Below are 13,311 nucleotides of genomic sequence, written 5' to 3' on the forward strand. Positions count from 1 at the left end.
GAATATCTGCAGCAGTTTTTTGCAGTTTGACTATGTTGTAAGATTCATGTGAAAGTTAATTATTCATGTAAATACTCTGTTTTAGATTCATTTTAATAGCTTTTTTTTTAATATATACTTTATTTAACCATAGACAATGCAGAGAGAAGGCCAGAATCAAAATCAGGTCTATGGTAGGAAAAACAAAAGTTTTCTTGTTACAGAATCCTGGAAAAACACTGATTAGACCATAGACACTCGTGTGATTTAAATGGTTTTTCTAAAAGTTTGTAGATCCTGAAAAAAACATAATTATAGTCACTGATTTAAATGGTGACCATATTTAATTTATGTTTTAGTTCATTCTCACTGCACCCATAGCCACATTTTCGGCCGCAGTGGGCAGCTGCTTTTTAGTAAAAAAAGAATCCACTGTACACAGAACCAAGATTTACAAAATTTTGCTGCAAAGACCCAGAAATGTTTCTCAGGAGTTGGTGGAGCCCAATCCAGTACTAAAAGGACAGGGAATATTATTCACCAGGTGGTCAGAAACACGACTTCAAATGAATTGCTGGTTGTGTAAATAGGCAACTGTTAACTAGTTCGCCACATCAACTTTATAAGGCGACATTAAGTCAGTGTTGTGTTCATAGCTCGTTTCCACTGCCCACAAGTGTCCAAAGACCGTAGTGGGGCACCTTCCGGTTGTGAATGTGTGTGAGTAGAGTACCCCCATCAGAAAAAGACCAATGTAAGTAGTATTTTATTTCAGCTGAAGGTAAAAGCTGCACAGAGTTTCAGACTGATGCACTAACTCTCAGTGGGACTGGAAGTATAACCTACTCTGTCAAATTAACAGAAGCCATTTGATTTGATGTGTATATAAAATAAAGGCTTAATTTAACTTTAAATTGAAAAAAGGTTTTCTAACAAAGGGAGGAAATAATTGCACTTGGGTCTGTTGTTGGTGAGCAACATAAGGCCGATCACAGAATTGAACATTTAATCAGATTTTTACATTTCCTAACACGCTAAGACAGACTGCTTGATTGAATTACTTCAGAAAATGTTTAGTTTGTTTAGTGCAGAAATACACAACCGCAGCTGCACACACAAACACATACTCACCCAAGTGCGCACAGGTGGTCTAACCGGTAACTGATTGAATTTACGGCAGCCTAAGCCTGGTGAGCGGAGCCCAGAGAGCATCCATGGCATGTGTTTAGAGGTCCCCCAGGACTATTAAATCAGCCCAGAGTGGATCAGGAAGTCATTGCCATAGCGACGAGGAAAAGCAGGGCTTTGATTTACACTGGCCCCACCAAATGCTGTAAACACATCCTAGTATCATGATCAATCACACACACTAGTGTCACACGCACACGTAAAGACACACATCCAGGTCTTCCTGCTCTTCCTCTCCTTAGCATTTAATCTTGGGGTTGAAGGTGTAAAGCTGGGTCCTGTTCCCCTAGGCAGAGCTCTTGAACAGCGGTCAGCAGCCTGTCATGGTTCAGTAGCTGAGGAGAGCACAGTCTACCCAGCCTGTATCAGCTCCAGTCGTAGGCCAGGACCTAGTGTTATAGAGGAGGCTGAACAACATATTGGTGCTGGAAGGTTCTTGGCCATGTCTTCAATTTGTAGTGTTTAACCAAAGAAGGTGTTGCACCGAACTTAACAACCCGTAACTTGATGTGTAGCCATTATCACCGGTTCTGTTGTTGTTTCCACCGTACTCTGGGACTATGGCATTGTGCTCCTGGAACTACATTTTTGCCACTGCTCAGGAAGTGACACTGACGTTAAATTCACTCTCAGGGGGACAGAGTGCAACAGCTTCTGCAACACAGAAATTAATAACTCAAAACATATGTTTAGCTCTGCTGAAAAGTGTGTTTCAATATACAGTCAGTTTGGTCTGTGTAAAGATTGTGTGCACAGTTTTGAAGAGTATGTCAGAATGTCCTTGAGTAAGACACTGAACCCCAGATTGCTCCAGATGGGCAGGCCAACACCTTGCATTAGTGTGTGACTGTGAATGGGCAAATTGTGAAGCGCTTCATTGACATCAGCCTTTCAATTCTGGGCTACTGTAGAAACATGCCGGTTCAACATGGAGGTCTCATTCTAAGGTAGCAAAATCACAACAAGTCTTATTTTCAGTTGAGCATCAAAAATGCATCTACAAAACAAGATTTCAAAACAAATCCCTTCTACAGTCTTTTTATAGCTGATCAGTTTTAAGCACTGCAACGTGAGTTTGTTTGTCTGCACTGTAAACAGATACACCAAGGTCTTGTATTTCTAACAAAGTAGCTGCCCAAGTAGCGTTTGCTCTATAAACCTGACTTGCTGTTGGCACCTGTAACCACAGGTTTCTTTTATGACCAATCCAAAGCCGTCACCTTTTCAGTGACATTTATTGAAAACATTTCATTTTGTAAAACACAGTAAAAAGACAAGGCAGAACGTTTTTGGGAAGCTCCCTTGTTCTGGGTCATTAAGTTCCTGCAGTGGAAAAATTTCATTATTTCAGTCACAGTAGATGTCTGTATTTTAGAATCGTTGCTACAGTAACTGGAGGATTATCAGTCTTCATTTGCCCTGAAGTCAGCCCACACCTGAGCACACGTGAATGAAACCCTGCAGTGTTTACCAAGAGCGAGATAAAGGGACAGAGGGAGAGAGGCGGGAGGACTCCGGAGCACTGAATCTGTAGGACAGGAGGAGATGTTAAGTTGGAGGTGAGAAATAACTGGTGCAATGCAGGTGAGTGAAGAAGAGGTTTAGCGGGGAGTGTGAGGTGTGTGTGTGTGCTTGTTGGGGGGGCTGGTGTAGAGGGAATCGCCTCTGCAGTGCTTTGCTGTGGGAGAACATCAATCCAGAGCCCACTTTGCTGCCATCTCTGCCATCAGACTCCAATGGGACCCCATATTCAGAGAACAGGAAGGACATGAGCCGGCCCTGCACCACCGTACGCCACTAACTGCGCTATACAATATTATTCAATCTTATTATTGACCCCATGTGTGCATTACAGTAAATACAATTATACTGTATTCAGTTCCTTAATCACCCTCCAGTTTTATGCGAGCAACTATTAAATCTACTGTGGTGTAACAATGATGAAGCTCGATTTCTCTATTAATATGTTACCATGCAGTTTTTAGACCATCCTGCTCTTTGGTTTTGTTCTTGAAGACATTTTGTTTATTCTCCACTTTTAACAGTTTCTGCTGTAATTACCCTCTAAATCCTGCCCTCCTCCTGTGGCCCAGCTGCAGCATTTATAATCGCATTACAATTGATACAGCCTCTTAACACTGAAGCAATAATGCTGAAATGTGACACAAGGAAAAGTCCACTCCAGCTGTCCAACGGAGATCGCCTAAAACAGGATCCATTATCGGAATAACTCACAATGCTCCAATCTGAAAAACAATGGCCCAATATCCATTTATCTCTGTGTAGTTTGTGTATATTCTTGTCCCTTTCCCTCTGCGTTGTTTGGTTTGCCTCCCATTAGAGTGTTGACAGACAGTGGATGCTCCATGCTGTGGAGATGCAGAGAGCGTGGGAGTTGATGGCCAGGATTATGCCACACAGCACAGTAGATGCCTGCTTCCACACATTTAACCATTATAGAGAATGCATCTCAAAGAATTTGTATGAAGCAAGATGTACTTTCTTTCAACACTATGAGGTGGGTTTAAAAACCTTTAGCCTTTTTATTTATCATGTTTGCATACTATGATTTCTACTTGCATCATTTGCTTTACCCAACATTTGAATGTTAGAATACAGAAGAAAGGCTTCCGTCTTTCCAATTTATAATTGTTTTCAATGATTCATTTTAAATTTAATGTTTCATTTTAGTGCAGTCACTTTTTTCACATTGTTCTGAATTTAAATTAAACATTCATTTTATTTCCACATTTCTTAACCTGCAGTATGATATAATACTTGGATTTTTGTGTCAAAAACATCTGTGTGTTAATGCCGTACTTAGTTTAGCTTCACACCTACAGCTCATCTCTCCGTTTCTCTTCATCTCCCACTCTCCAGATTAACTGAAGCTGTTTTTCATAACCTATGCATCCTCTCTTCTATGCCTTCTCTCTGTTTCTGTTCTCCTTTTCTTTTCACCTCTTTTCTGTTTTTTTTATCTGATTCTCTTAAACAGCACTCAGAAAATATACTATATCAAACTGTTGATAAATCAGATACTCTATATTCTTTACCAAAGGCTGCTCAACTGCAAATAGATGGCCTTCAATGATGCAGACTCTCTTCTACTCTCACAAAGAATATAACCTAATATAACCCAGACATGGACTCTGTAGCATGGCTGGCTTGATCTATCTGTTACAGTAATGACTTTTTGGCATTCAAACATAGGTCACTCTGGCTTCTGTATTAGATCCATTTTAAACGTGACAGGACCACAACAGATAGAGTTGGAATACCCATGTAATATTTGGCATCTGGTGAGGGAGCTAGGTGGTGGGTGTGCTGCTGGTATATTCAAATGACTTTTTTTTTCATTGTGATCACAATATAAGTTAGTGACATCATTCTTAGAAGGAGAAACACGGCTTACATTCAATCTCTGTTTATTTAACCTTGACAGCATCAGACTTTAAGAAGTGGGACAATCAGAATCAGAAGGTTTACGGCCAGTAACAAAATGCCGCGCTATTGACAAGCCAACCGCAGCGCCATGTTCAGTAATTGTTTTTTAAGAAGGGAAAGCATTGAGGGTTAGAGGGTTAAAACAGCAACTGGTCCACTAAATACCCACAAGGAAGAAGCAAGAAAGAATGAGGAGAACAGTGCAGGTAAATAGTACTATATTATCCCTAATACCACATACCGTGCTGTTGAGCCACCATAAATCATCCTTCACTGATACAGCCCAAAGTACCAATACTTAATTTAAAATATAAATGCACAATAATTATATGAATAATTTATAGTACTAACACAAAAAGCTGTACAGTGAATAAAACAACAAAACAAAGAACAAAAAGACAATATGTTATCTGATCCAGATAGATTGCCATCACAACTTCATGGCAAAGTAACTTGGAGGCTTATTCAAACATGAGACCAACATATCAAATTGCCATCACCTTTTTGTAACAAGGTTTGTGTTTGACAGGTTTCAGAATACAGTTTGCTTTCTAGCCTTCCTGCCTCAGCAGTACTGTAAGAAGATAGCTCATCTAACTGATGCCATCTTCTCATTGCCAAAAAACAGGCAGTTTTCCTTCTTCTAACTGGATTATCAGTAATCAATAGTGATTATGGGGTAGAGCTGCCCTGGCCTATAGATGGGTTGTGTGTGCCAGGAGCCAGGAGTCAGTAATCAGTACAGCGGAGGGTGGGAGAGGGCCAGAGTCTTTTCTCAGCCAAATAACACTAATGCCAGGTCATCACTATCTACTCCAAGAGCAGGAATCATCCCAGTTACGCTGCTGCACCCACCAATTCACGCACACAAACACACACACACACTCTAATCACTATAATCACTTGTTTGGGGACATTTGATCAGTCTATTGCAGAGAAATGTGTATGTAACAATATCTGCACTCACACAGACACCTATACACACACACACTGTAGATCACATGATAAACCTGGGAGCAAAGGGCTGATCTAAAAAAAGTATGAACGTGAGTTATCACTCAGAGTTATTTTCTGATACCCCTGAGGGATCCTTCATGCCATGAAGACAATTAGTAGTCCTGAGTCATAACTGGCTAGAACCTGGAGTGTAGGAGTGAAAGCTGCTAAAAACAGCAGCAACAACACCCTGATGTGAGGGTGAAAGCTACTGTAGAATGCAAATAATCCAATGTGAAATAAAAATTCTGCTAAGTGAAACATTTCAGGTAGAGACTGCAAACTTGCCAGCCTAGATCTGAGTGGAAATTCATTTGAAGTGCAAAGGGGGCTCAAGCTCATACAGTTGCAGCCGTTTAAAATGTTAAATGTGTGATGCATATGAAATTGTTGCCTCGGATACTGTAACAGTACGGTGGCTTGGTTGCATAATGCCCTTAAACTTCTCACAGGAACCATGCCATGCATTTTCTTTGACGCCAGCTATGCTTTAGGCTCTAACTGAATGCATGGATATTCACATAACAAATTCAGAAAATGACTGGAGGCCAGTCAGACTCTTACTCTCACATATATAAAAGCTGTGTAAGGTTATATGAAGTCATTCACCCAATAGAACATTGAACACTACTGGATTTTGTAAATACTGGAATCTGTTATATAACTAATAATTCAAAAAATCTATCTGCCTTTTTCACAGCAGCTGTTTTGGCATGAAATAGTAGGATAAACACTGGAGTTACCAAGGATACTAATTGAGGTTCTGTCCCTTTTAGTGCAGCAGAGCCTTTTCAGTGAGCCAACTTGCACAATAACTACCTCCTGACTCTGTTTGATCTGAAAAGAACTAAACCTCATCTGTTATCTGTGGAAACACCCATACTATTTCATGCCAAAATGGCTGCAGTGAAAAAGGTCCATTGTACAATATATAGGCTGATAACTCGACATCTTTGCATGATATAAAAAGATGAAACTCCCTTAAAGCTACCAACATGCTCCATTTCCCTATTTTAGAACACAACATTAATGAAAACTATTGTTCCACAATGTATAAAGGTACGAGGGAAGAAATGAGCAGAAGTGACAGCTCAGAAAACAAATAAACTAAGAAGTTTGTCAGAATACATTTTACAAGCCTTTTGTGATGTTTTTAAATTTCAAAGAGTGTTCTGAAGTTGAGCCTTCATTTTCTATGGTAAGAATAATTTAACTTTGGCACATTTTTGGTCCTGACTCAAACAAGTCTGTAAAAAACACAAACTTAAGTGCAAAAAGGCTGAAATATCTATTACATTAACATCCCATAATGTACTTTCTTTATCAAACAAGAGAACTACTTTAAACAATGTTGCCTTTACACTGTGGTAAGACAATAAAATAATTATGACGTATTACTTGATTCTTTTTAAGGCTGCAAACACGTGAGTCCTTTTATGATGAGACCTCTTTATTTTGAATGAATTACTTCCTTGGGCTTCATGCCTCTAAATCTTCTAGTATTGTCGCTAATTATTGAGTGCATACACACACACAATTTACTCGGGTTATCTTATACACTTGTAATTAACATGCAGACCTTGGTCCCTGCTCTCTTTGTTTTTTCCTCTGGTCTTCCAGTGAGAAGAGAAGAGTTGGAGAATTAGGTTTTCTGTTCCCCTCTGAGTTGATAAGCTCAATAAAGCATCAATCACAGCACATGTGCATCAGTCTCCCTCTGCTCTGCTCTCTGTGGAAAACTTTATTCATGGACTGGCAAGACGCTATTGCACACGGGACTCGCAAACAAGACAAAGCTTTTCATGCACGTTCCTGTATTTACGTGTGCACTTGTGGGTGTGGGTGTGGGTGTGTGTGTGTGTGTGTGTGTTTTGCAGCCAAGTATGTGGACCAAAACACCTATAGAGAGACCTGGTCAGGATTTCCTGTCTCTGTACACCTGCTCACTCACACCAAGAGCTATTTATTCTAACTACTCTCACATTCTCTCTATTGTGATATCTATGACTCATCATTAAGACATCTGTATCTTTTTTTGGTTTGCAGAGTGACATTCTCACATCACAACATGCTTGTTAATAAGAGAAGACACATTCTCACCTCTGTTTTAACATCTATGCCTGAAATAGCAACGAGACTTAATTTAGAAATGGAAAATGTTCAACAGAGAAGAGTCTTTATTGTCTTTTTCAACAACCAAGTGTCAAAAGCAAAATTTCCTACTCTAAATGTTCCTCTCTGTCGGTCTCTCTCTCTCTCTCTCTCTACACACACACACACACACACACACCACACACACACACACACACACACGACACACACTTTCACTGCCTTCTTTCTCTCACTGCTGCTCCCCAGAAGCCTGAGGTAACTCATGGCATTTCTCTCTCTGAGGAAACCAATGCCTCCCACTGTTCTACCCAATGCTGCCCTTCTGTCCTTGATTGTCCTTACCTCATGTCCTCACTTTCCCACTCCTTGGGTCCCTAGGCCCTATTTTCTTTTCCTTATTTTTCCTTTCCTTACAGCCTATTCCCACTGAAGTTTGCAACTTAGTATATGTATTGATTATGCAATTAGCCACACCCAGCTTATACATAGTACAGTTGTACCTAACACACACAAATGTGTTTGTAAGTTTGATCTGCCCGCAAAGAAAAAACTAGTAGAAGATGGTGTCACCCTGGTGTTAGTGTTACATTGCACCCTGCTGCAACACTCGATACTGTAAGCAATACATGTACTTTTCAACTCCTGAAGTGTCTGTTTTTGGGCTCCCAAACTGTATTTTCTCCTCTCTGGCAAAGTATCACCAGAAGTTGTAATAGAGAGGGCCCTTGGCTGTGATAAACTCCATGATGTGGCAGAAAAAGAATCATGGAGGGACTTAGATTTGTTAAGATTTCAAAACAGCATTGGTCATTCTTTTACTGCTGAGCTACTTTTTTTGGATATATCAGTAGGGTCTGCAAAAGTCATAACTTTTCAAATTCTACACAAAGTGTCTAACCATGATCTACTATGATAAGTATCAGCTGAGACTACCAATATCACATGATATTACACTTTGTCCAAGTTTACCTGGGTGCACAGGACACCTCTGGCTACAAATATATCAAAACACCACTGCCACACTGTCTGCACAGTGTTTGCCCGACTGTACATTGCATGTTAAACTGCACATTGTTGCCAAAAACCTTTAGCTTTACCTTTCGCCATCCACTTTACTTTGGTTTCTGGCAAAAGAACTACTCCAGTCCCGGTACTGTATTTGTTGTGAAGTCGAGGCCATCGGAAATAGGCTGGTACAGTAAGTGATGACTGTGCTGGCCACAATGACACCCAGGAGCCTAGAGCTACAGCACACTCACTCAGAACGTAGCACAGTCTCTAATTAACTAATGAAATATTAACCACCTCTTCATTCTCCTTCTATTCTGTCTGCCTCATTCTACACTTTTTTCTCCATGTTTCTCATTACCCATCCTCTTTACCCCCATTTTTCACAGGTTTTCATGTTCTCATACGCTGTATAGATGAAGTCAAACCTCTGTAAAGATATAAGATGATGTGTATGCCTAATTCTCATTTGCCAAGATATTGATTCAACAGCACAATGTCATTATTTAGACGAAACACATCATGACATTTAAAAAATGAGAGGCAGCTGTGTAAATAAAAACTGATGGATTCAGAGCAAAGAAAATCTAACAACTCTTTCAATCACTTTACTTCACTTTCCAATGTAGAACAATCCCATGTTAGGCTCACATTGTACAGAAAAGTGTTCGAATGCATGTGTATGAAGGCATGGATGTTCACATTTCTCACATGTCAATAAAGGACTTTCTAACAAATATGGAAAACAAAAACATAAAAAGAAGAAAGTACACACACAAAGGTACAGAAAGCAGCCCACACACACAAACGCACACTAAACAACAGCCACTAGGTCCATGTGCCGCTGTGATATTGGCAGCTTGGCCCTGTGCCTATCAATAAAGCTCTGAAACAGGCCAGAGGGCCAGGACCCCACGCTGTTCTCCCAGGTGTCTGATCTATATTAAGGTGGGTTTCCAGACCAGCTGAGCCAGCAGGGGGTGCACAGCGAGGGGAGATGAAGCGGCCTGAACAGTAGTTGGCTACCTCCTGCCACGACTCTTTCAAAGGAAAGCACTTATTAACCACACAGACACAAAAGAGCAAGCAGGTTAACACATACGGTCCGAAAATTTCACTTCATGTGACAGTCGCTTGGGAGAGGAAGATAGCAGCACAAAGTAAGTGTGTTAATGAGTTGATATTTTATTTCTTATCGGTTCGTTTATTTGGATTTGGATGTGTATTAGCTGAATAGTCAACTTGAACACAATTCTTTATATTATCACAATTATTTTCATTGGACATTTCTTTTGGCAATAATTATTTCAGTTATTGATGTGGGGCTGGCCGCTGTCAACCAGGAATCAATATTTTTCCGGCTGACACCTCACTCACCTTTTTCATGCCATTAGAATCAGCCAGTGTGATACAGATCAGTGATTGGTTCCTGCTGTTAAAGAATGTCTGCAAAGGCCACCACTTTGGTTAAAGTCTGTTACTCCCTATTTTCAAAGAAGGACCCTTCACTCAACATTGCTATATTCCTTACATTCTCATATAGTGGCTAGTCTTCCTGCCTGTTTATCATTAGATGACAGCATATTTATTTCTATCTTTCTACATGTATATGTGATGGTAGAAACTAATAGAATGGGGAACAACACAATACACAGACTCTCTCTTGTTAGGACACTGGTTCTCTTTCCCAAAATGCAGAGAGAACAAGGCATTAAGTTGAAACGGGTTTATATTAGAGAAAAGTCCTCATGTTCTCTGAAACTCAACACTTCCAGCTCAAATATTTCACATTAAAAACCTTCCAGTGGCTCAATAGTAGGCATAATCCTGCTCTTTCCTGATAGGCTTTTAATGTGAAACATCTGCAGGATGTGTTTAGTTTCACTGACAGTATCACACTGATTGAAAGATCGACATGGCAAAGATAATTGCATTCATTAGAGCTCAATATTAAACAGAGAATCTCAGTGACTATGACTGTTGTACTGGTGGAATTAATGTTTTGTACATGTACATTCAATGATAAATTTACCATTATGCTTCATGTAGCTACAAATATGCTAAAGGTAGTCTACATTTACCATGTTAGTGGGCATCATTCAGTGCTTTTACCCATATTTTTTACTTGTGCTTGACATGTTTATTTTTTTAGACTAGGCCATTATTTCTGTACTACTACTAATTACATTAGTAATTTATTACAGGACATTATTACCCTCTGGCTTACTCAATATAAAAAGAACAGCAGTAGGTAAACAGCTATGTACATTCTGCCTGAAAAAAATACTTGCTGTGTTTATTGACAAATAGCATGTCCAGGCACTACACTGTGACAGATGGTCCTTTTCTTCCTTACAGCTTTCTCATTTCAGGAATTATCCTTCCCAGTAGCAAGGCAGTATCACTGCAATATTCAGCAGGAGCTTTGTTACCTAATATAAACTCAGTGTCCTGAAAGGTAGCCGAGAGCCTGCGTATTGTGTTGTTCCCTGGCCTGCACAGATGTATTAAACGTCACACTTAGATGCAGCAAGATGTGGAAGAAACACACAAACATGCAGGTGTTTTAAGGATAAGAAGGGAAAGGGAGATATTGAATTGTTTGAGGATAAGGAGAGGAAACACTGTTAGTTTGGCAAAAATGCATCTCGTATCAAAAGATACAAGTTGCTCTTCTGTTGTTTTTCTGACTGTGCAGTTGCTTAACGAGTGTTTTCCTATCATAAATATGTGAAGCACTTTATAAGATTCTCATAGCTGACGTGGCTGACCATGGCTGATGTTGTTTTCTTGGGTCCACAGTTTGAAAACAGTGAACTGTGGTTTCCGTGCTGTCCTTTGCCAGCACTTTCCTTTGGGAAAATAGGTACTTGCTATATTTTAGAAATTGTACCCCAGCATACATTTTTATATGCTCCTCTTTGAACACACTGTATGAAATCATACCAATATCCATAGTTACATAACAAAACAAACAACCAATGACTTGTTTTTTAAAGTATATATATTTTTTGCATTATACTGAACAATGTTTCAAATGATTTTTCCACACTATTTATACCAACGGTAGACTACATATTGAACAACCTCTACACTACCACAAACAACAGTAGGGAATGACCATAAACAAAATATGACCATTATAACCTTCATGAAGGTAGGATTTAGTACTACTATTAGACTGCATTAGTTTTAGCCTGGACTGTAATAAACCGACAACCGAGTGTATGTTCCATTTACAACTGTGATTACACATTCGATGTACAGTTTCAAAAGGTTGAAAGAAATGCCAATTAAGACTACATTACTCAATCTTCAGACACAAGGTACTTCATTATCATGGTGACTGTTCAAGACACTTAGCCCTGTGAGAGATTATACAAAAGGATGATAATAAATCCAAAGGGATTTAACATTTGATTCATGTCTAGACTTGAAACTCAACTCACATTAGCATGAAATAGCTTAATAACCAGCCAATCATTAGTGTCCAGCAAGGTCCATGGAGGATTTGCAGAAACCCCTCTCTCCTCCTCGACCAGGGACACCTGGATACAGAATCTACCTTTCATCACCAGAGGTTGATAACATCAGGCTTCAGAGAGGCCACACTGACACAGGACATAACATACACAGGTGCACAGCTGACTATCTATCTCTCTTTCTCTCTCTCTCTGTATGTGTGTGTGTGTGTGTGTACAAAACAACAAACACAAGCACACACATACACACACAACACACACACACACACACACACACACACACACACAGGCACTTACATGGGCAAACCTCTCACAGTTAAAGGGGACACCTTACAGCTGCAGGTGTGATATGTAACCACAGCTGCTCTAACATCATCTTTCACAGAAAACTCTGTATACACTGTAGGTCAGTATGACCTCTAATCTAATAATAAGGGTTGTAGTATCTGTTTATTTGCTCGATAATATTCTCAGGGCCAGGTTTACGTGCATTAAAACCAAATCAGAGATGTGCAAAATGCTTCGCAAGTCTTTCCCTCAGTATGTCCAGATAGATGAAAAGCCAGAAAATGGTTGGACCATGCTTTCTTGGCAGATTACAATAAAATATCAATATGCACTACTAAAACTGTCAAAGTGTCAAAACGTGGAAAGATTCAGTAATGCTCAAAGACATTAGCACCATTCTCAGAACAGCATTGCAACTGTCACTTGTTGAAATACTACCTGTTAGTTTGATCTCTATTTTGAGCACGGCAACAAGAACAGTTTGAAAAGTAAATCTGACAAACAAGAACAATTTGTCTGTTGAACAAAACAGCACACATCAGTGTAGTTATTGTCAGTGAAATAGGTTTATACTACCGACTGTAATGTGTAGTTTGGTTTGTCCCATCAGTGGAAATCATTGCTAAACGGGGGAGACCCTTTTTCTAAACTCTCACCTGCAGTTTATTTTCATACATGGTTTGACTTGTGTCATGACTCTTGACAATAGTTATGGTCAAGACTTGCTGGTTGTCCTGTATCGCTTATATATGTATATATATATATATATATATATATATATATAGCCTACGCCATGTACTTTTTTATTCCT

Source organism: Morone saxatilis, unplaced genomic scaffold (genome assembly GCF_004916995.1).
Source record: "Morone saxatilis isolate NCDOM2014 unplaced genomic scaffold, NCSU_SB_2.0 Contig5, whole genome shotgun sequence".
Classification (NCBI taxonomy): domain Eukaryota; kingdom Metazoa; phylum Chordata; class Actinopteri; family Moronidae; genus Morone; species Morone saxatilis.